The sequence below is a fragment of the Benincasa hispida genome, chromosome 9, assembly GCF_027475165.1.
Source record: "Benincasa hispida cultivar pf3 chromosome 9, pf3_genome.v1.1, whole genome shotgun sequence".
In the NCBI taxonomy this organism is placed as follows: domain Eukaryota; kingdom Viridiplantae; phylum Streptophyta; class Magnoliopsida; order Cucurbitales; family Cucurbitaceae; genus Benincasa; species Benincasa hispida.
In genome coordinates this window covers 94419814-94440755 of record NC_143486.1, presented here as the reverse complement: position 1 = coordinate 94440755, position 20942 = coordinate 94419814, and the positions used below count along the sequence as shown (strand labels likewise).

At 38.3% G+C, this 20942-nt stretch overlaps 2 pseudogenes across 1 annotated transcript; both read left to right on the top strand.

Moving 5' to 3' along the window:
• Window positions 1-1021: 1021 nt before the first annotated feature.
• LOC150034214 (uncharacterized) lies at window positions 1022-5839 on the top strand (annotated as a pseudogene). Its single transcript, XR_016531744.1, has 5 exons — window positions 1022-1225; window positions 1286-1304; window positions 1415-1533; window positions 1742-2164; window positions 4972-5839. The product of XR_016531744.1 is annotated as an uncharacterized LOC150034214 (transcript).
• Window positions 5840-9126: 3287 nt separating this feature from the next.
• LOC150034213 (uncharacterized) lies at window positions 9127-19887 on the top strand (annotated as a pseudogene).
• The last annotated feature ends 1055 nt before the right edge of the window (window positions 19888-20942 follow it).

Here is a 20942-nt window from a genome sequence, read left to right as displayed (position 1 = left end):
TCCGCTATGGAGCTACGTGTTCTGTTTACGCGCTACTAAGCACATCGAGACTCTCTTTCGAAAGTGAGATCACCACTAGCTTGAAGAAGAGGGAAAGATCACTCCTAAATGCAGCCTTTCTCTTATATACGATACCAGCAGACGCACGCACCCCTGCCTCCCTCGCTGTCAAAACTCTCCTCTCCAGTGAGACCAGCCACCTCCTTTCCTTCAACTAATTCAAGCGATTCCGTCAGTAGGAAAGTCATCTCACTAAACATTGGATTATATATACTGAAAAAAAACAACGCTAAATCGAAAGTCCAATATAGATATACAACGAATATTCGTCCCCTTACTAATAAATCAAGTGGCTTTTCTTCTAAAGTGAGGAAAGGCTCTTAGCAACCCATGACCGGCTCAATGAGCCGCCTTTGGGCGATGGCCAATCTCTTACTTAAAGAAAAATCGTCACATATTTATGTAATACGAAATTCTGAATGACTGACTTTTTTCAGTAAAATGAATGACTTGCTTCTTCCGTTTTCTTGCCTGCGCTAACGCCCCGCTACTATACTGGAATATATAAAGGAAGGCCTTACCCGAACCAATGGTTGGTAGACTCGGAGTCAAATTCTTGAGTTCTAAGGCCCTATGCCTAGGTGGCGACTCTAAACCCCTTTTTCTCCTCTTTTGATAGGGCTTTGTGGCCAAAGTCGTGATGATGTGGCAAGCGGTGCCAAACAAAATGCAGGCGCTACTGCTGGCGACTCCACTGGGGAATAGAAGCCTCAAATCTATGGTTTTTGGCTTCTCAATAGCTTGACTTGAAAATGAACCAACATTCCCATTGTTCTTGTTTCCTTTGTTCAAAATAGAATATGTAGAAACTTAGGGTTCACCTATTTTCAATAAGCACACACCACCTCACTACACCTAAGCATTGCATGCATTTGCATCTTGCATATAGTCCCGAAATAGGAAAACCCGGTGGGAAGTATTGGTTGCTACGGTCCAGGGAACCGAGTCATACCATGAGTATATGAAAGGCCTGGAATTTCATTATCGATTACCAGATCCGAGTCCTTATTTGACTCATAGTTTTGATTTATCTCTTTTAGACTTGGCTAGGTTAGATTCTTTAAGTAAAGAACTACTTGCCATCACGGATTATCAATCAATTATGTTCTTTGGAACTTCTGTGTCAGATGTTTTTAATCACCTTGATCAAAGTCAAGTTATTGATGTAATAAGCCATTATAATATAATGGATATTTTTTTCGTATCTTTGTTGCGTCAATTTTAGGTCTTGGCTGTGCTGTCTGGTATAGCTTTATACCAGGCTTAGTGAATCAACTACCAATTGATCACCCAATGTTCACCATGAAACCTTATGATCTTATACATACCCCGTACTTTCGGGATTTTTCATTAGGTACACCTAACGATGTTTCGGCATTGGTACTCTCTGCCTTTGAACATCAGTATCCTTTTACTGAGATAACTATGAATGCTAGTGGAATCGAGCAGAATGTTCTGAGTTTAGGTCTAATGGTATCATTGTTTATCACAACTGGTAAGCTGCCACCAGGATTGTGAGAATCTACTGTGTGTAAAAGGACCAACGATGATTTATAGGGTATCTTTCCCTATTCGGAGGAGGAGCAGAAGAAGTTCTTTGGGAAGTTTGATCAATAGGCCCGAAGAGGTGTGTATTTTGTATTTGAATATGAATTCGTTTTTACTTTCTTTAACATCACAGAAACCAGTGATACGACGTCATTCGAATGTTCCTCTATGGTACAAACTTAGTGGATCAGGGCCCAGTCTCCTCCGTATGAGGGATTTATTGGGGAACCCCGAATATAAGACGGAGCTACGAAGCTCTGTAATGAAGGCTAAAGCCCTGGGGAGCAATACCTTTATCTACAATTATGATGAATCCACAAGGGTTGAATATACCCTAGCTCCATGGGTACCTTTGACAGGGAAAGATTGCTTTCCGCTCAAGATTGATGTTAATCGATTCACTATACCAATTGAAGGTGATCGGTTACCACTAGAAGGTAGATTGAATCGGAAACTCAATCTAGCGGATGTATTCCGTAAGAGTGAGAGAATACGGAGCTTTAAGCTCTCAGATGCATTAAATTATGCATATATCCGGGACCTACGCTTTGTTATTGTGATTTGTATTATTTATTGGTATTATGTGTATTCGTGTCCCCCTTCCACTGAATGAGCATCCATTTGCGTGGACATCCCCGGATTTTCAATTATTAAGAAACGTGCTTTCTGATACCTACCTAACTCATGTTTGCTCTTTACATCCTACTGTGAATAGCCCATGCCCATGTGGTGAGCCACTCAATTAAATAGCAAGGGATCTCTTTCCCCTCAACTCTTTTGATCCTCTCAATATCAATCCTAAACCTGTTTTGAATCAAAAAACATGTTCAATATTGGTTGGGACCATCATCCTAGTTCTTGCGCTAACTGAGTCTGTTTCCCCACATGGAATTTTCATTGAAATATCAAATGAATACAAAACCAAAAATGAATCAAAGCTTATATTACATCAAACAACTAGGACTTATTGTAGTAACAAAAAATATTCTCTTTATTCATTAGTTTTTAAACTCAATGAAGTACATTCTGTATTTAAGACTTCTGACAACAATTACCTCTCTGAAGTAGGCCTTCTATCCATACAAAATTCTCTGCTTTTTGGTAGTTACTCCTTTTCTTTCACCACTACATTTAGTTATTCAATATAGGGATGATGACCGGACACCTTCTTCATTTTCTATGGAACCAACTGTTCTTGAGGACCATGTTGTCATTGGTGCTCTAGGGGCTTTATTAATTGAAATATTAGCAGCATCTTCATATTTTTGTGATTCTTGTTTCTCCACATATAATATTAAAGGATTAGATTCAGTTGCTCCTTACCACTCAAGAATCCAAGAGTGGAGGGGGGTGGAAGAACTTCTTATACTAGATTGCTCATGTTCTTGTATAACTGTTCCCACAGAAAGACTGATTGATCAAATCAAAACGATTATTCATAATCCACAACTTGTTGATTTGATCAATCGTTTTTGCAACATACCAATAAGAGATGCAAGTGGCCGTCTTTGTAGTCATAACACTTGCTTTCCTCACAAGACTTTCATTAGTGATATATTGAGAAATATTCTTTTGGAGGACATGCACAGTGTAATGAAAAAGAAATTTAGCTAGGAAGACAAGCACACTGATTTTTGAGGCCGCATCAATGAAGAAGATCAACGTGTTCCCATCTTTCAATTCGTGATCATGCACGAAACTCCCCCAACCTACCTTTAATGTAATGTACGAAATCACTCATTTACATCGCTCTCAAGTAGACTCGGAACTCTTCACTTCTGTGCCTAGCGTAAATCTAGAACTTAGCAATATGATTGGGGGTGGCTTTCCAGCTATGCCATCAATTAAGGTCAAGGAAAGGTCGGATTCTCTACCTATCACGAGAGAGGGACTTGAGATCATCGAAACTTTGGATCATGTTTGGAGAAGTACGAGAGTTTTCTCTGTTCTATGAAGGTTTTTTTCTATGCTGGAGGGCATAGGCCCTTTGACCCAGAAATGGATCCAACCTGACCCAAAGATCATCAGGAAAAGGGAGTATGCCTCCAGACTGCTAAAGAATTAGAAAGCCTCTTTTCCCGTTCGTGACCTATAGCCAATTAAAACAAAACGAAACTAGGATCATAGGACTAATGACTGGGATCACTTGACTCCTCATCTCTCTCTTTCTCCACCGAAAGAAAGCCTAGTTCTGAAACAATAGAATGACCCGACGCTATCCCAGTTCCAGTTTCGCTAACATGAGTAGGTTAGGCATTCGAGTAGCAACCGTCCTTAGGTAAAACCTTATTTCGCCGGGTGTGATTATAGAATTCTCGATGATGCTTTTCACAACACAAGGCAACTCTGCCATTTCATTTACTATCTAAAACTTTTGACGTGACATCTGATCCTTACTCCCTCACTCACAGCAGTACCTGTTAAAGCAGAGACTGCTTATCCTAAGAATGACAGGTATTGCTGCCCATTTCTCATTTGAACCTGAGACCTGTAGCTGATTCAATAAAATCTATACTCTTTCCTATTAACTGGGAATAGTCCTTTTATTCATTGCCTTTCCTTCTTCGTTCAGTAAGGTATGAAGCACTAGCTCAACCACACCAGATTCTAGCAAAAAAGCTTTTCTTCCATGGTAGTGAGAAAAGAACGGTTAACGGAACACTGACATATTCTGATTCACGAGAACAAGTCATTGGGTTACAGACCATCAAATAGTCCCAGTGATCCCGGACAAGCAGTAGCCGCTGCTGCTTGTCTTCCTTTTACGGGTTGTCTATCGATCTCATAGGGTTCACTCCCTCAAGTGATGTTCTTCGAGTCGTGATGCTGTGATTGTCGTCTTTCGAATGTTGGATTTGTCTGGCATGGACTCGATCCTTCACCGTTTAAATAATATCATCAAACCAAACTCAAAATCCTCCCCTACTAAATCTTCTGAGTTCTAGCTTTCCTCAACCTATTGATAGAGTTCTTAGCCTACCGGTGACCGGCTTTCAAAAAAGCACCTTTGGGCGGAGGTTTCTCGATCAACTAACAACCTTGAAGAAGAAAGAAAGCACTTTTCTTATAATACGATAATAAATAAGTACTCTAAGTTGCAGGGAAGAAGCTAGATCAAGAGTTAGGGAATTCCTGATTGAGCAACCTTTCCATTCCCTTTTCCTTGCCACCATAATGATTCAATTCCTAGTAGTATCAATGAGACAAGTCGGTTCATAGATCAAGAAAGAATTCAGCTGCTTACAGGGACGGTTACGCGATACGTCTTTTCATACTCGCCTTTTCTTTAACCCAGCTATCAACCTAGCCATTCTCGCTTGTTGCTTTAAGGGGTCTCCCCACTTTATGTGGGTATATATATAGGCTTCGTCGAGAATACCAACGGCAACTACAGGTTTTATTACGGGACAACTCATTTCATATCGATCTATTATGCGCCTCCGCATCTAGCATTGGGTAGACCTCATACAATAACTGTCCTAGCTCTACCGTATCTTTTGTTTCATTTCTTCTGGAACAATCACAAACACTTTTTTGATTATGGATCTACTACCAGAAACTCAATGCGTAATCTTAGCATTCAATGTGTATTCCTGAATAATCTCATTTTTCAATTATTCAACCATTTCATTTTACCAAGTTCAATGTTAGTCAGATTAGTCAACATTTCTATGTTTCGATGCAACAACAAGATGTTATTTGTAACAAGTAGTTTTGTTGGTTGGTTAATTGGTCACATTTTATTCATGAAATGGGTTGGATTGATATTAGTCTGGATACAGCAAAATAATTCTATTAGATCTAATGTACTTATTAGATCTAATAAGTACCTTGTCTCAGAATTGAGAAATTCTATGGCTCGAATCTTTAGTATTCTCTTATTTATTACCTGTGTCTACTATTTAGGCAGAATACTGTCACCCATTGTTACTAAGAAACTGAAAGAAACCTAAGAAACGGAGGAAAGGGGGGAAAGCGAGGAAGAAACAGATGTAGAAATAGAAACCACTTCCGAAACGAAGGGGACTAAACAGAAACAAGAGGGATCCACCGAAGAAGATACTTCTCCTTCCCTTTTCTTCTCTTACTCAATTCAACAAAGGGTTCAGAGATTATAAAGTAAACCTGAGAAAGAGTGACGGAGACAATGAGAAGTTGGGGAATTGAATCAGCTCGACCCTTTCCTTTCCATTCTATCTTTTCTTACTTGAGAAGAGGTCAAATGATCAGTTTCATGAATCTGAGCCCGAATCTTCAATGATTGAGTTGCAGGGAACGACCAACCAATAGGGAGAGGAGAAGAAATGATCAGTTTCATGAATCTGAGGTCAAGATCAAGTTGCATTCCTTGTGAAAGAAGAAATGATTGAGTTGCTAGTTGGAATAAGTACGATAAGTGTCAGAAGTTGAGGAATTTCATCTGATACAGGGAATGACTGATTGAACAACCGATGGATGAAATACCAGAATAGAAGAGAAAGGTAAATTCATCATCAAGGCCGAGGAGTAGCTTCTTTCTCTCTTTCTTTCATCCGTCCGCTGTGAATCAATTCTCAGTTCTCGCTCGACCCTGTCTTTTATTACTTGAGAAGAGGTAAAGATATTACTTTAGAAGAGGTAAAGACTAGCGAAGCAGCTTTACCGAGAGGGATAAGTAAATGAGCTTTATAGGAATGTTTCAGAAGAAAAAGGTAAAATAGGAATCAGAAAGAGATAAAGGTAAAAGTAACAGAAAGAGGAAGAATCAAGGTTTATGAGGAGTGAAGCAGCTCTCCAAATAGGGAGAATGAGTTGTTCCATTTCATCTGACCCCCTGAGAATGAGAAATTGCGGTAATAGAGAAAGAGTTTACGAGCTAAAGATGTTCAATTGGGTTTCCTTTCAATCTTCAATTTCCGAAGAAAGAGAAAGAGGAAGAATAAGAAATGATTGAGTTGCAGTTCTTTCCCCTTGTTCAGAAAGGCAAACTAAGCATTCGTTCGGACTAGTTTACGAGGAGCGAAGCCGCTCGACCAATAGGGGGAGGAGCTTTAAGATATGTAATTATCGAAGAAAGAGAAAGAGGAAGAATCAATGAGCTAATTCGTACGAGAAGTTTCATTCATCCTTGTAACAGAATCAAGGGAAAATAGGTGAAATAAGAAAAAGGGAACGACCGGAGAGTCGCTTCTTTCTCTTCTTTCTTTTTTCAGTCACGATCAGAATGAAAGGTAGTTCGCTGGGACTGTCTTTTGCTACAAGAAGTTGGTTCAAATCCAGCTCGTGACAAAGCCAAAGGAAATTGCATATCTATATCTGGGTGCCCCTTTTCGCTGGTAAATACGGAGTAGGATCCACCCTGGCATCTGAATTTTCTCTCGAATTATCTATACCCTGTTCAATACTCACATCAAGCAACGGAACTAATGCGTTAGTTAAGTATATTATTTCTTGGAGCTGAAGGGAATGAATCAGAATCTTTTTATAACGAATATACTACCGATCTCGTTGATACTTCTTCTCTTAACAATTTCCCAGTTGAGAGTTCACGAACGAAAGCAGCTAGGACTGATCTCTTTAACCCTACGGAAATTCATTCTCTGCCTCTACTCTTACGGGAGTAATTCAAGGATTTCCCCTTGAGCGTAGGTGATTAAAGAAAGCCTTTTAGCATATTAGAAGTCGAACCGCTACCTTTCCTACTCCCTCTGGGAAGCAATCGGGATAAAAACCTAAGGACTAAGCACTCTTTTAGGGTTTTCAGTCTTCTTTCTGTAATGAAAGCAACTCTTTTCTTTACTTAGGCAAAGAAAAAAGGTTAGAGATAAAGAGTCAAAATAAGGGGTAGACTGATCATCCTGAAGCAAGACGCGATGTGATACAGTAAAAAGAAAATTTTGTTTAAGGAGGGCAAGTAGCGAGTTTTTCGCTATCCCGAATCTTGGTTCTTGACCAATAGAAAGCATGGGAGTTGAACAGAAAGATGCCAATGTGGACGATAGAGAGAAGAAAGAGGTATTCCAAACCAAAAGGATAAACATTCAACAAGGAGAAGGTCACGCCCAACGGCTTGTTGTTAAGACACCTGGACTGGACCTATTCTGATTCTTAATTATCCGTCGCTACGCTGTTCCCAAGGACTAGCAAAATCGAAATAGCGAACGTTAGGTTGCTGCTAGGTGCTTTCTAAGTCACACTTGGTTACATCGACCTCGATGTTGTAACTATCCGGGATCCACCACGGGTTGGGTTTGAGAGCCGTGTGATGGGTGACTATCCAGCACGTAATAGTTTTACGATACAGGGACAGAGACTTTTAGAAGGTGCATAAGCACCGGGGAATGCTTAAAGGCTTTCAAACTTGCTGGAAAAACTCCTGCGATGCCTTTCGGGTATCTCTTCCAGTCAACAGAGGAAGATTCAAGGCAAGCTAATACCCTCCAATATGCCTCCACCCTGTGTCCACAATTCCAGACCTTCAATCCTCGATCATCCCCTGGGCTTAGTTCACATGTTCTAGCTTAGTTCGTATTCCGGGTATGTGGGCCTTCCTTTTTTTCGCACTATTACGGATACGAAATAATGTTTCTGATTTTTAAATTTTTCTAAATACATCTATTAATTTTCAATGTCTCTAGATTTGCTTCATTAAAAGCTCTATGCTTTTATCATTTTTAAAAAAAAAAAAAAAAACTACGAGACTCTAGGAAAATTAGGACACCAATCCCAACAAATCAGCCTACCTCAATGCCCTCGACACCACGATGCCCTTCAAACGACCTCTCTCATAGCATTGTTTACTGTCACTCCATTTTCCATCATGTCAAATGAATAACTTCTTTGTATTCATCCTTCAAAATAATATAAAAAAATAGACCATGAGAATCAATTCAATTATATCATTTTCTCGATCACTTATATCGCTCTCGTTCCTCACTTCTATTACTCAATCTCGTTCCTCGCTCCCATTCCCAGTTCTGTTCATCGTCCCCGTTACTCGATCTCGGCCTTGTTCCTATACCTCCTCCATTCCTTACCTGTTCCCATATTTCATCTTGTTAGTGGTCGTTTATATTGTTACATTTCCTTGACACATGCTTGTTTTTATTAATAACAGGTCATGTACACCATTTACATCCTATAAAATGTGATATGTCTTATATTTGAAAAAAGAATAAGTACGAAATAAAGTATATGAAGTTCTGCATTTACTTACTTGTGTCCAGCAACTTATATTTAGTTATTTAATATAATATTGATTCTTTGTTTGTTGGGGATGCTAAGCGTCATTCAGTTGGACATATGGGTTCTTCAAAAAATTTGGACATAATAATTCTTTATTAGAAATAGATATCAAACAAAATATTTTGTGTTCTTTGAATTTTGAACGATGCTTCTTAAGCAAGTTTCATTAAATTGATTTGATATGATTGCGTGCTTTGTTAGTTTCGTACACTACATTAATTTCCAATGGGAATGGGAATCAACATCGTGATCGATAAAGAGGATTGAAAACGGGAGAGAGTATTAGGAATAGGAATGGATCAGGAAGTGTGCATTATGACGTGGATTGGGATCAGAAAACAAGAATCAAGAATGGGGAATGAGATTGGGAATCGAGACTGGGATGTCGGGGGGGCTAATTGTGCATATCTTCGAGGATTGGGTAATTTTACAGGTGGCTGACGTAAACAAAAGGCCAAATTTTAGTGATTCCTCCAATGTGGGTTATTTTTTAGTTGGGCCCCCCAAAATGGGCCATCCGTACAAATTTCTCAAATATAAAAACCAACAATATTTGACCTTTTACTGATATCATCACCATGTTACTTTGACCCTTCTTCATTCTTCCTTTTTTATTCGTACTTCTTAATTTTTCAGCTTTTTTATTATTTTTATTTTTTTGCATTTCTTGTTCGTCATTTATTCTTCCTTTTTTCTGTGTTTTTTCTTCGTTTCTCTTCTTCCTCTTTTAGTTGGTTCTTCTTCGTTTGCATTCGTTTTCATCTTCACATTTGCATCATTTGTATTTGTCTTCATCTACATTCACCTTCATTTTCACATTAGGTTGGTTATGCGTTTATCTTCTTCTTCCATTGCAATGAGGAGCGAGAGCAAGAATTGGGGAATGAGAATCAGCGAGCGAGAGCGAGAATCTGGGAACATGATGGTGGAGCGAGAGCGATAATCGAGGAGTATGTCGGGAGCGAGGGTGAGAATCAGGAAGCATGATGGGGAGCGATAGGGAGAGTCAATATGTGAAAGCGAGAACGAGAAACATGATGGGGAGTGAGAGCGATATTAGTGAGCGATAGCGAGAATCGAGGAGTGCAATGGAGCGAGAATGACTTTGAGCAGCAGGCCCTTTCACACATCTAGGGTCAAGTTGGTAATTTCACACAGTAATGACGTAAGCAGAAGGCCACTTCTCATTTGTTTTTTAATCTTGGGCCATTTTTCATTTGGGCCCCTCAAATAAGTTCATCCATCTGTTGGACCCAAACAAAATCATTCAGTCTTGGAAAATTTCACAAAATGACACAAAACCCAAAAACTTTTCTATGACTAACCTCTTTCTAGAAACTTGCTTGCCAATGACCTTTTTGAAGGAACTCTCGAATTTACAGAGAACCTTTAAGCGGAAGTGGATCGTCCAAATCTCATTTCGATTGAACATAAACATTTACAACAATACAGAACAGATTATGCATAAAACATAAATTACAACATGCTTTTGAATTAAGAAACAAGGTTTAGAGATTATACCTTTGAAGAACTTTTCTTCAAGCAAATCCCTCGAACTAACTCGTTCACGAACGCGTCGAACAAGCATGAACAATCCTCGAGCAAGTAGTAACCAAACTCGAACCAAAGGAGGACACTACCACTTAGTTACCTTGGTATTCTTGGTGTAAGAACCCAGGAGTGATGGGCTCTGACTATTTTGGTTAGGAGGGTGTTTTTGGAGTTGGAGGAAGAAGACGATCGAGGGGAGGCAAAGCTATCGCGTAGCAAGACAGCCTCAATCATTTAGGCGATCAAGTCTATCACTTAGACTTTCCAAGCAAATCGTGTATTCTTTCAAAACGTGAATGCTTGTCTACTGAATCATAAAATCATATTTTATTTTATTCCAAAAGCCACGAAACCAATTAACTTCCCACTAAGGGTGGTTAGAGAGAAAAAGGGAATTAACTATCAAATAATTAATAGTTATAAATGAATATGATAACCAACTTATCATATTATATTTATAACCTATAGTTTTAATGTTGCATCATATATAATATATAAACCATAGTTATTTTTCTCTATTTTATGGCATTTTAATATAAATCATATTTATATTAAATTTAACAACTATGAATCTCATTCATAAAAACTATATTTGAATCATATTCAAATATTTATTTCTCCAAACAAACTATAATGTATCATATACATTATGTCAATTATATCATATATAATTAAATTCACTCTTATTAATTTGAACATTTCAAATTAACTCAAAAACTGATTCTCAACTTAAATCCTTTGAGCTACAAAGGGGACCTTATGGACCTGTAGCTTGAAGCTCCAATGGTACGTGAATAACTAATTAAACTCTTTAATCACATTATCCACCATCCGTTAACTGTCGAGCACTCCACTAAAGACCGACAGTTGCACTCTTCGCACTACAAATATATTTCTGTGTCCATTGGATATAACCAATCAATAGTACGATGACCCTTCACAAATTGCTCCTAAGTATAGCTAAGCCAAAAAACCATTTTGCCCCCGTAGTTACATCTAACTCCTTAAGTACCACTGATTCCTCTAATTAACAATATATCATAGTCCCGTTATGACTAAACCCTTCTCTGGCGTGTGGCGCTACATTGTTAAAGATCCGGAATCAGTTCTTTAGGGAGCAATTTATCTACTTGCCCCTACTTCGAGGAAGGAGTGAATTCCATCTTGTGTAGCTGAGTTTTCAGCTCCTCAATCAGACGAATCCCCAAAATGGTAGGCCTGTTGAGTCGGAGATCTGGCCATTCTCACCCATACAAATCAAAGGATCACTCTCATAGGTAGAGTTCACAACTTACTCAGGATTAAGGTCATGTTACCTATGGTCATCTTAGTGAAATTAAAGTCTCTATTATGAACGACGTTATATAATTAGACTAAACATTTTTTGGTCTGGTCTTATACAAACTGTTTTGTATAGAATATCCCCACTCGCATGTCTAATACATGAATGATCAGGATTAAATCATTTGTAGTACTTTACAAAATTTGTAACACCTACAAAGTGGGTCATACTCGCAGCATCACCAGGATAAGGTACCCAACCTTATCCATATACTACAGACTTTTTACGTTATCACTTAAACATGGTCTGCCTGTATGTCTCCACATACATGTTTAAGTTACAACGATAACCTTGGATGTTAGTTTATTGGTTTGTGGTTAATGCAAAACTAAAATATCATATATTTCATAGACAAAGTGAATAACATATCAAATATTATTAATTACAGAAATGTTTGTTCATACAATGCTTACAAACTATAAGACTCTACGAGATTTAGGGCATCAACCCCAACACTTTTTCCTATATGAAATACTAAGTTTACCCTCAATATTAAAACATGGAAGACATGTGCCTTTTCAATTACTTTACTAAGAGATTGTTCACATTCTCTTCATTTTCTCTCTCATTGTGTGGTTGTCTCTATGTTTTCTCTCAATGTCTCTCATCGTCCTTGATCTTCCTCCGAGCGTGTTTCATCACGTTTTTGTCGGTTGTTTCTTCCCATTTTCCACTGTTCTTGTGACCTAAACTATGTTGTTCTTATCCTTTAATGCATGTTGACTTTTTTGTTCTTTTGAGCATCAGGGTTTTGGGTTCGTATAGCTCATCGAAATTGATCCCATGTTGTTTTTTAAACGATCACCTAACTTTTATTAAACGATTAATCACAAACTATAAAAAGATCACCTAAATGATATAAAAATATTGTTTAATATTTGTTAAAGGACCAATCAACTTTTATAAACGATCACCCAAATTTTATGAAATGATCGCCTAACTTTTATAAAACGATCGCATACTTACATGTTGTATATGTTTGTTATAGTTTGCTAAGATGACGCATTCAGTCTCTGTTGATAAATATTTTCCTACTATTGTCTATTGCATGGTCCATAAAATGAATGACCTGATCAAGAAGAAGCTTACCAAATATTAGATGGACATGTTTAGGAAAACATGCTTTGGTCCACTGCTGGACGTGGACCTTGTGTTTAATGGGCAGCTATTTCACCGTTTTTTTGTTAAGGGATGTTCAAGATGATAACCCAAATGTTATAAGCTTCAACATATTGAGGAAGAAGGTAACATTCACCGAAGATGATTTTAATCTGATGACTGGTTTGTGGCTAACTGAGGAAACAGTAGAAAGGGATACAAGCGACTAGAAGCTACGAATAAATACCCTAGCCTTTTGGTGTCGTCGGAGGTTTTGGCGGAGACAGTAGCAATCACTTAAAGATTGCCAGATTGTTACTGAGATTTTGAATAATATTTGAGAGCGTTTGAAATTTTAAGTTAGGACACACACATCACGTCAATGATTTATGTTTTGTTTGTTTGTTTGTTTTTAATTTCATAAATAAAGGGATGAAGATTTGAATATCTGTGATGACAGGCAGAAATGCACATCATTATAGGCCTTTTATTTAGAATTATGAGAGCTGTTAAGTAAAATATACGGCGATTATGTTAGGAATTCATGCGAAAACGAGTTTGCGTCGATCAACATTAAGAATCTCGGCTAACCCAATATTATGTGTTATTATGGATTCAATTATCTATCTTTGTAGCTAGAGTATCGTATACTTAATCATGCGGCATAGAGATATGAAGCATGTAGCAAACCACTAGGACGTGTGCATTGCGTGAGTGTTGTGAGAAAACCTTATTTGCTTAGTGTGAAGTTGTAGCAATGCTTGTCTATAAGCGGATGCAATGCTTTTCTATGAGTAGAATCAACAACAACTAACTGCCCGGGAGGGTAAGTGGTTGGTCGCATTAAGCAATGTAAGCAAGTGTTCACTAGAGATAGGAATAATATTATGTCAGCCAGGTTATGTGATTACCTTGTCTTATGAGCGCATTATTCATCATTTAGGCATACTCGGGAAAGTAGTCTAAAACCCAAATCTAAGACTCGAGAGAGCGGATTGAATCGCATAAGCAAGAATGGGGATCTTAGGAATAAGCTCCGTTTACTATTACACAGCGTATGCACCCTACGGATAGGATATTGCATGCGTCCAAAAGTAGAATATGGTGGTATATGGTCATCTTGTTTATATGTGGGAGCACATGAGAAGGAATAGAGACTTAGGAATAAGGCCTCTCGACACTATCACATATATACCGCATGCGTCATAGAATTAGGCATAAGTGTGTGTAGCATGATCGCATAGCTTGCATTGACTGGGGTTACCCTTGCAGTCAAGCTTAGGGTTGCGATGAAGATATCTTCACCATTTTATCTATTTTTTCTATGCATTTTACTATGCGTCAACCGTTGCCGTGTCTCTACCTCTCATTCACACTTCCACTGCTTTGTCTGTTAGTTAGGAGTAGGAGTAGTGCTTAGCTTATCACCCCCATCATTCTTTTATTTATTCGCTGCAAACACATCACCACATACCCTTTAGCTACAAGTCCCTGAGTTCGACCTCGGATCATTCGAGAAACTTGCGTTCTCGTTATACTTGGCCAGAGCGCAAGAAAACTTGTGACAGGAACGCATGGTCATTGCATAAGAGATCAACACATATTTTCCATTCCAATGCATGACCACCGATGCATGAGAACTAACGCATAACTTAAGACATGCATCGCATATTGCATTCGCCTAATTTTAGTCATCAGTTTTTGGCGCCGTTGTCGAGGACTTGGCAGCTAATTGTTTGTTGAGTTTTGTGTTTTTGTAGGTAACCTTTTTACCTTGGGAAACATTGTAGCTTGTGCGACCAAGTTGCAAACAATATTGAAGTGTAGGCGATGCGTCGAAAGCCAGTATTGACCCCAAATAGAAGGGCAATCAGTCGCGTGAGCTTAAGGTAATTCTAAGCACATGGTGGCCAACATGCGCCCAATAATTGCCAGAAGTTCTAATGGTCAGGATGAGCTTCTTGACCTAAGCAGTTGAGAGCAATCATCTGCATGGAAGACTCCTTGTGGTGACAACACTCCAATTTCCCCAGGGACGTTTTTTACTCTATCTTTACCTTGATTTCCTAGTTAGTTTATTTTTATTGTTATTTTGGATATGTGGCTGCTATTTTGGATGTGGTGCGTGTACTCCTTATAGATGCGACAATAACTCTCCTTGGTGCGCAGTACAATGGAAGAATTCCCTCCATCCTTCAATGCATGGCTTCAACCGCATGAAGTATAAAACATGGTCGCAAGTGTGTTCTATCAAGGTCCTTTTCTTGTTATCGTTTATGCATTATCCTTTTGAAATTCTCTTTGTCCAATTGCTTTCCTTTGTGATGCATCTATGATGGTACGTATAATTCACTACATCCGTCAACTAAGCATCGCAAGGCTCCCCTTACTTTTAATAGCTTCTTCAAATTTTGACAATCTAAGTTTTATTATGTGCAAATCTTTGTTCAAACATTTGCCATTGCATTCCTGTTAAGTTTGTCTTTAGCTTTGCAACGAGAGGCTGCCAACCTCTAAGTTTGGGGGTGGCAGCGGTCCCGGAGAAATATGTTCATTACATTGCGATGCTATTAAAAAGAAAATTGGAATATCAACTCCACTGTCAAAGCAATGGGGAAACCCATGTTGATAAGAGTTAAGTTGTGAAAGGCACTTACCCGTACTTGGATGTCCGCATGACACACGTGGGGGCAAGCCAAAACGAAAGTAAGTCACCAGGATCAACGCATAAGCACAACTCCTTTGTCTGGCACAAAATCAAGCCAAATTAAGTAAGACAAGAGTTGAGTTGAATATGGAACGCAACCGAAGTTGGCTGCCCGTATGACACACGTGGGGGCGAGCCAAAACGAAGAGCATAACCAGGTTCAACATCGCATTCTAATAAAATCGCAAAGCTTTGAATTTTTTTGAATGAACGCATCCTTAAAAGCTAAACGCAAAGTTGCGAGAATGAGAAAAGTTTTTTAGCAAAGGCTTGCCAGATTTAAGCTTAGAAAAGATCTCTTTGAAGAAGTAGCCAAAGTGGAGGAGAGCGCTGTGGCCATGGTTTGAGGTATGAGTAAATTATATTCTGAAAGGTTGGTCATCGCAAAGGAAAGCCTGAGGGTGAATTTTGAATTACTTAACAGCTCTCATAAAGCATGCTTGAGGACAAGCATGATTCTAAGTTTAAGGGTGTGATGATGGAAACAAATGCACGTCATTATAGGCCTTTTATTTATAATTATGAGAGCTGTTAAGTAAAATATGCGGCGATTATGTTAGGAATTCATGCGAAAACAAGTTTGCATCGATTGACATTAAGAATCTCGACTAACCCACTATTATGTGTTATTATGGGTTCAATTGTCTATCTTTGTAGCTAACGTAGGAAGCGGACGCATAAGCGGAAGCCGGGCTATCGCAAAGACGACCGCATGCAGGGAATCTCTCTATCGCAGAAACGAAAGCATACGTTCAACGCATGTATGTAGCAGCCATCGACTGCATGCATCCATCGCATAGAAGTTGCGGTCGTTAAGCAAATGCGATCATCGCATAGAAGTTACGGTCATCAAACGAATGCGGTCATCGCAGAGAGATTGCGGCTACATAATGATAACCATAATAGAGGGATGAACGCAAGGTTGGTGGAATGCAAGCATGAACGCATACATTGGGATTATCGAAAGATGATGTTGACATTTCACCTACCACGCCATTAGTAGCAGAGATTCAGAAAAGAACCATGGCGCCGCGAAAGTCAGAATCAGAGCAGGTCCATTAATGTTGTCGGTGATCAAGCTCTATAAATAGAAGTCTTTGAGCGAAATTTCAAAGCATCCAAGTTTCTACCTTCGGGTGGATCCTTGTGATCCAGACGAAAGCGTGAGAAGATAGCTTGAGAGTTCTTCATCTCCTTCATCCATTCTGAGTGACAATCGGAGCCTTCGCCGGAGTTAGAGCTCGAGAGTGTCTACTCCACCACCCATCCATGGCACCACCGGCAGCCTTGACACACATCTGCTGAAAGCAAGACATTGCTTCCAGCTGGTCTTTCCATTTCTTTTCTTTCCTTGTATTGAATTACATTTTGGCTTAAAGAATTAATACATTTTGTGAGCAATACATTCTTATATTTTCCTTCGACTCCATCTCCATCTTCATTTACTTAGCATCCTTAATTTTCATTGCATCACTGAGTTAGATTGCTAGAGTATCGTATACTTAATCATGCGGCATAGAGATATGAAGCATGTATCAAACCACCGAGAGGTGTGCATTGCGTGAGTATTGTAAGAAAACCTTAATTTCTTAGTGTGAAGTTGTAGCAACACTTGTCTATAAGCGGACGCAATGCTTGTCTATGAGTAGAATCAACAACAACTAACTGCTCGAGAGGGTAAGTGGTTGGTCGCATTAAGCAATGTAAGTAAGTATTCACTAGAGATAGGAATAATCTTAAGTCAGCAAGGTTTATGTGATTACCTTGTCTTATGAGCGCATCATTCATCATTTAGGCGGGAGAGTAGTCTAAAACCTAAATCTAGGATCGAGAGAGTGGATTGGATCGCATAAGCAAGAATGAGGAACTTAGGAATAAGCTCCGTTTACTATTACACAGCGTATGCACCCTACGGATAGGATATTGCATGCGTCCAAAAGTAGAATATGGTGGTATGTGGTCATCTTGTTTATATGTGGGAGCACATGAGAAGGAATAGAGACTTAGGAATAAGGCCTCTCGACACTATCACATATATATCGCATGCGTCATAGAATTAGGCATAAGTGTGTGTAGCATGATCGCATAGCTTGCATTGACTGGGGTTACCCTTGCAGTCAAGCTTAGGGTTGCGATGAAGACATCCTCACCATTTCATCTATTTTTCCATGCATTTTACTACACGTCAACCGTTGTTGTGTCTCTACCTCTCATTCACACTTCCACTGCTTTGTCTGTTAGTTAGGAGTAGGAGTAGTGCTTAGCTTATCACCCCCATTATTCTTTTATTTATCCACTACAAACACATCACCGCATACCCTTTAGCTATAAGTCCCCGAGTTCGACCTCGGATCACCCGAGAAACTTGCGTTCTCGTTATAGTTGGCGAGAGCACAAGAAAACTTGTGACAGGAACGCATGGTCATTGCATATGAGATCAATGCATATTTTCCATTCCAACGCAATACCACTGACGCATGAGAGCTACCGCAAGACATGCATTGCATATTGTGTTTGCCTAATTTTAGTCATCAATTTGGCAATAGTAGTACATTTCCTTTGTAATTATTATATGGATGGCCTCTTTTTCTTGTTCTTCTTCTCATTTTTGTTCACTTCTTTCGAACTACTTTCTAGTTTTTATTCTTGTTCTTGCTTACTTTCCCATTATCACCAAATAGTGTTGTTGTCAAAGACAAAGAAGGGAGTTTTAGAGAAGAAGTGGAACTAAAGCTGAGAGAACGAAAGAACAAAGAAATATTTATGAAAAAATAGGTTAAAATACAATTTTTGTCTCCATACTTTGAAGTTTGTTTAATTTTAGTCCATGTACTTTCAATTGTCTAACTTTAGTCTTCATACTTTCAATAAATCTTAAATTTAGATTTCAAAGTTAATTTTTACCCAAATTGATTAAATAATAATAATATTTTCATGTAAGATAATAAAATATGTGAATATATTTCTAAAATTTGTAGTAAAAATGTTATAGATAACAAACATATCCGGAATTATTAAAATATTGATAACAATGATTTTTATGTAAGTGATATTGATTATGAGCTTGATCAATTAGTAAAAGTAGGATATGGTGTTGTAGTTCATCATTTTGTGATGCATATTTGTAAAGAGCCTTGTAGGACGTCTTTTCATACTGGTCATAAGTTTTTTATAGAGATCTTGAATGGTTATGAGGATAGATGTCACCAACAATTTAGAATAGAAAAACATATATTTTAGAAATTGTTAGTAGTACTTGAATAATGATTGACTTCAATAAAGCTAAACTTATGCCTATGGAAGAGGCTCTAGCAATGTTCTTATTGCCTTAGGTCATGGTTAAACAAATAGAACAAATCAAGAGAGATTTTAGCACTCAAGTGAGACCTATCAAGGTGGTTTAAAACAGTTCTAGATGTTATTTGTCGTATGGTTGTAGATGTAATCAAGCAAACAAATCCCACTTCAAATTTGTTTCTGATAAAATTAAGAAAGACCCTCAATATTAGCCATATTTCAAAGATTGTATTAGGGCAATTGATGGTACTCATATATCGATAGTAACACCTAAAGGAAAACATATACCGTACGTTGGTCGAAAAGGTATTGTCACCCAAAACATTATAGCTATATGTGATTTTTAACATGTATTTTACATTTGTTTGGGCCAGATGGGAAGGTGGTGCTCATGATGCTCAAGTTTTTGTGGAGATATTAAGAAGACTAAATTTAGGATTTCCACATCCACCTATTTAGGTTGAATGGGAAGGTGATGCTCATGATGCTCGAGTTTTTGTGGAGGCATTAAGAGGACTACATTTAAGATTTCCACATCCACCTAAAGGTTAGAATGAATGGATACATTAATGTTTATCACATTTTTATTAGTACTTATCTCTATTAATTATTGTTTATTTTGTTGTTTTTATAGAAAAATATTATCTGGTAGATTCTGGTTATCGACAAATGAAAGGATATTTAGGTCCTTATAAAGATGAGGGATATCATCTTCCTCATTTTTGACATGGAAGCCAACCAAGAGGTACGAAGAAACAAACCATAGACATTCCTCCTTAAGATGCATAATTGATGAACATTTGGTGTTTGGAAGATAGATGGAAAATTGTTTGAAAAATGCATAGTTTTTCATTTGACAAACAAGTAAAAATTGTTGTTATTTCAATGGCACTCCACAACTTTATAAGAGTTCATTCAAACACAAATTTTGAGTTTTCAAGCCTTATGATGATGATGAGATATTACTACCTTCAAATGATGAAAGAAATCATGAGGACATTAATGAAGACCATAAGGGTCGATGGTTCATGAAATTGAGATGAATGAAGAATGTGATTGAATTGTTAGAACAGATGTCACGAAAAGTTGTTGTGCTATGGAAGAACCATTGCCCTGAAAGCGATTACGGTGTGACCTCAATGCTACTAATTTCTCCCCAAGGTTAACATGGCCTCAAAATTCAGGCGTGCACTTGCTGGAAAATGGACTAGAATGGGAAGAAAAGTGCTCATAACAGATGAGAAAAAAATATCGGCAGAAGGAACATTTTTAGATCTGTCTCTCTCAGACTTGATGAACTTGTTAAGAAGAAGAATAATGGAAAACAGCTAGGGTTTGGAGAAGAGGAAACGTTCAAAAACGGGCAAAATAAAACATTTGTAAACGAGCAAAATAAAACGTTTAACCTTTTAATAAAAATTTAGTTCTTTTTCACGTAAATGCGATTACCCGAAGCCATCCATACGAACAACGACAGCGTTAATTTGAGTTTGAGTATGATTTAAGCACAAGTGCATGTTTTTCCTATCAATTGGTATTAGAGCATGATTTAAGCACTCAATTAATGCTAATTTGAGTTGGTGGGTGGATTTTTAGCATTGCATGTTTGATGACTGATATAGTTTTTAATTCAACTTTGGTATTAGAATTCTCTTTGATTCGGTAGTTAAAATTGTAATTGGCTCTTGGTTTATGAGCTTTAACGTGTGCTTGAGAGTCTGTAATTTTGTTGGAGTCAATAGAGTTGAAACCAAGTTATAATTGAAGATTGAAGCAAGTAAACTTAGTTGGAAAAACCTGGAGAAGAAGCCACTACTAGGCAGTGTCGCAACGCTGCCTAGATAGCATTGCAACAGTGTTCTTAATAAACTTAAGGTGTTGCAACGCTGGGATGGAGCATTGCGACGCTGCTCATTCCAGCCCAAAAATGTGTGCGTCCTTGAATTGGTTCACGAAAACGATCCATTCGACCGGTGTGGGGGCATGGGGTCCAGTTCAGCCTACTTTGGACTGATTCAATCTCAAATGGAGCTTTGAAGGGTCATTCAGGTGGTTCGGGTCTAGTTCGAGTCTGTTCGAGTGGTTCAGAGGCTTCCTCAAGCTGTTTTATATTTT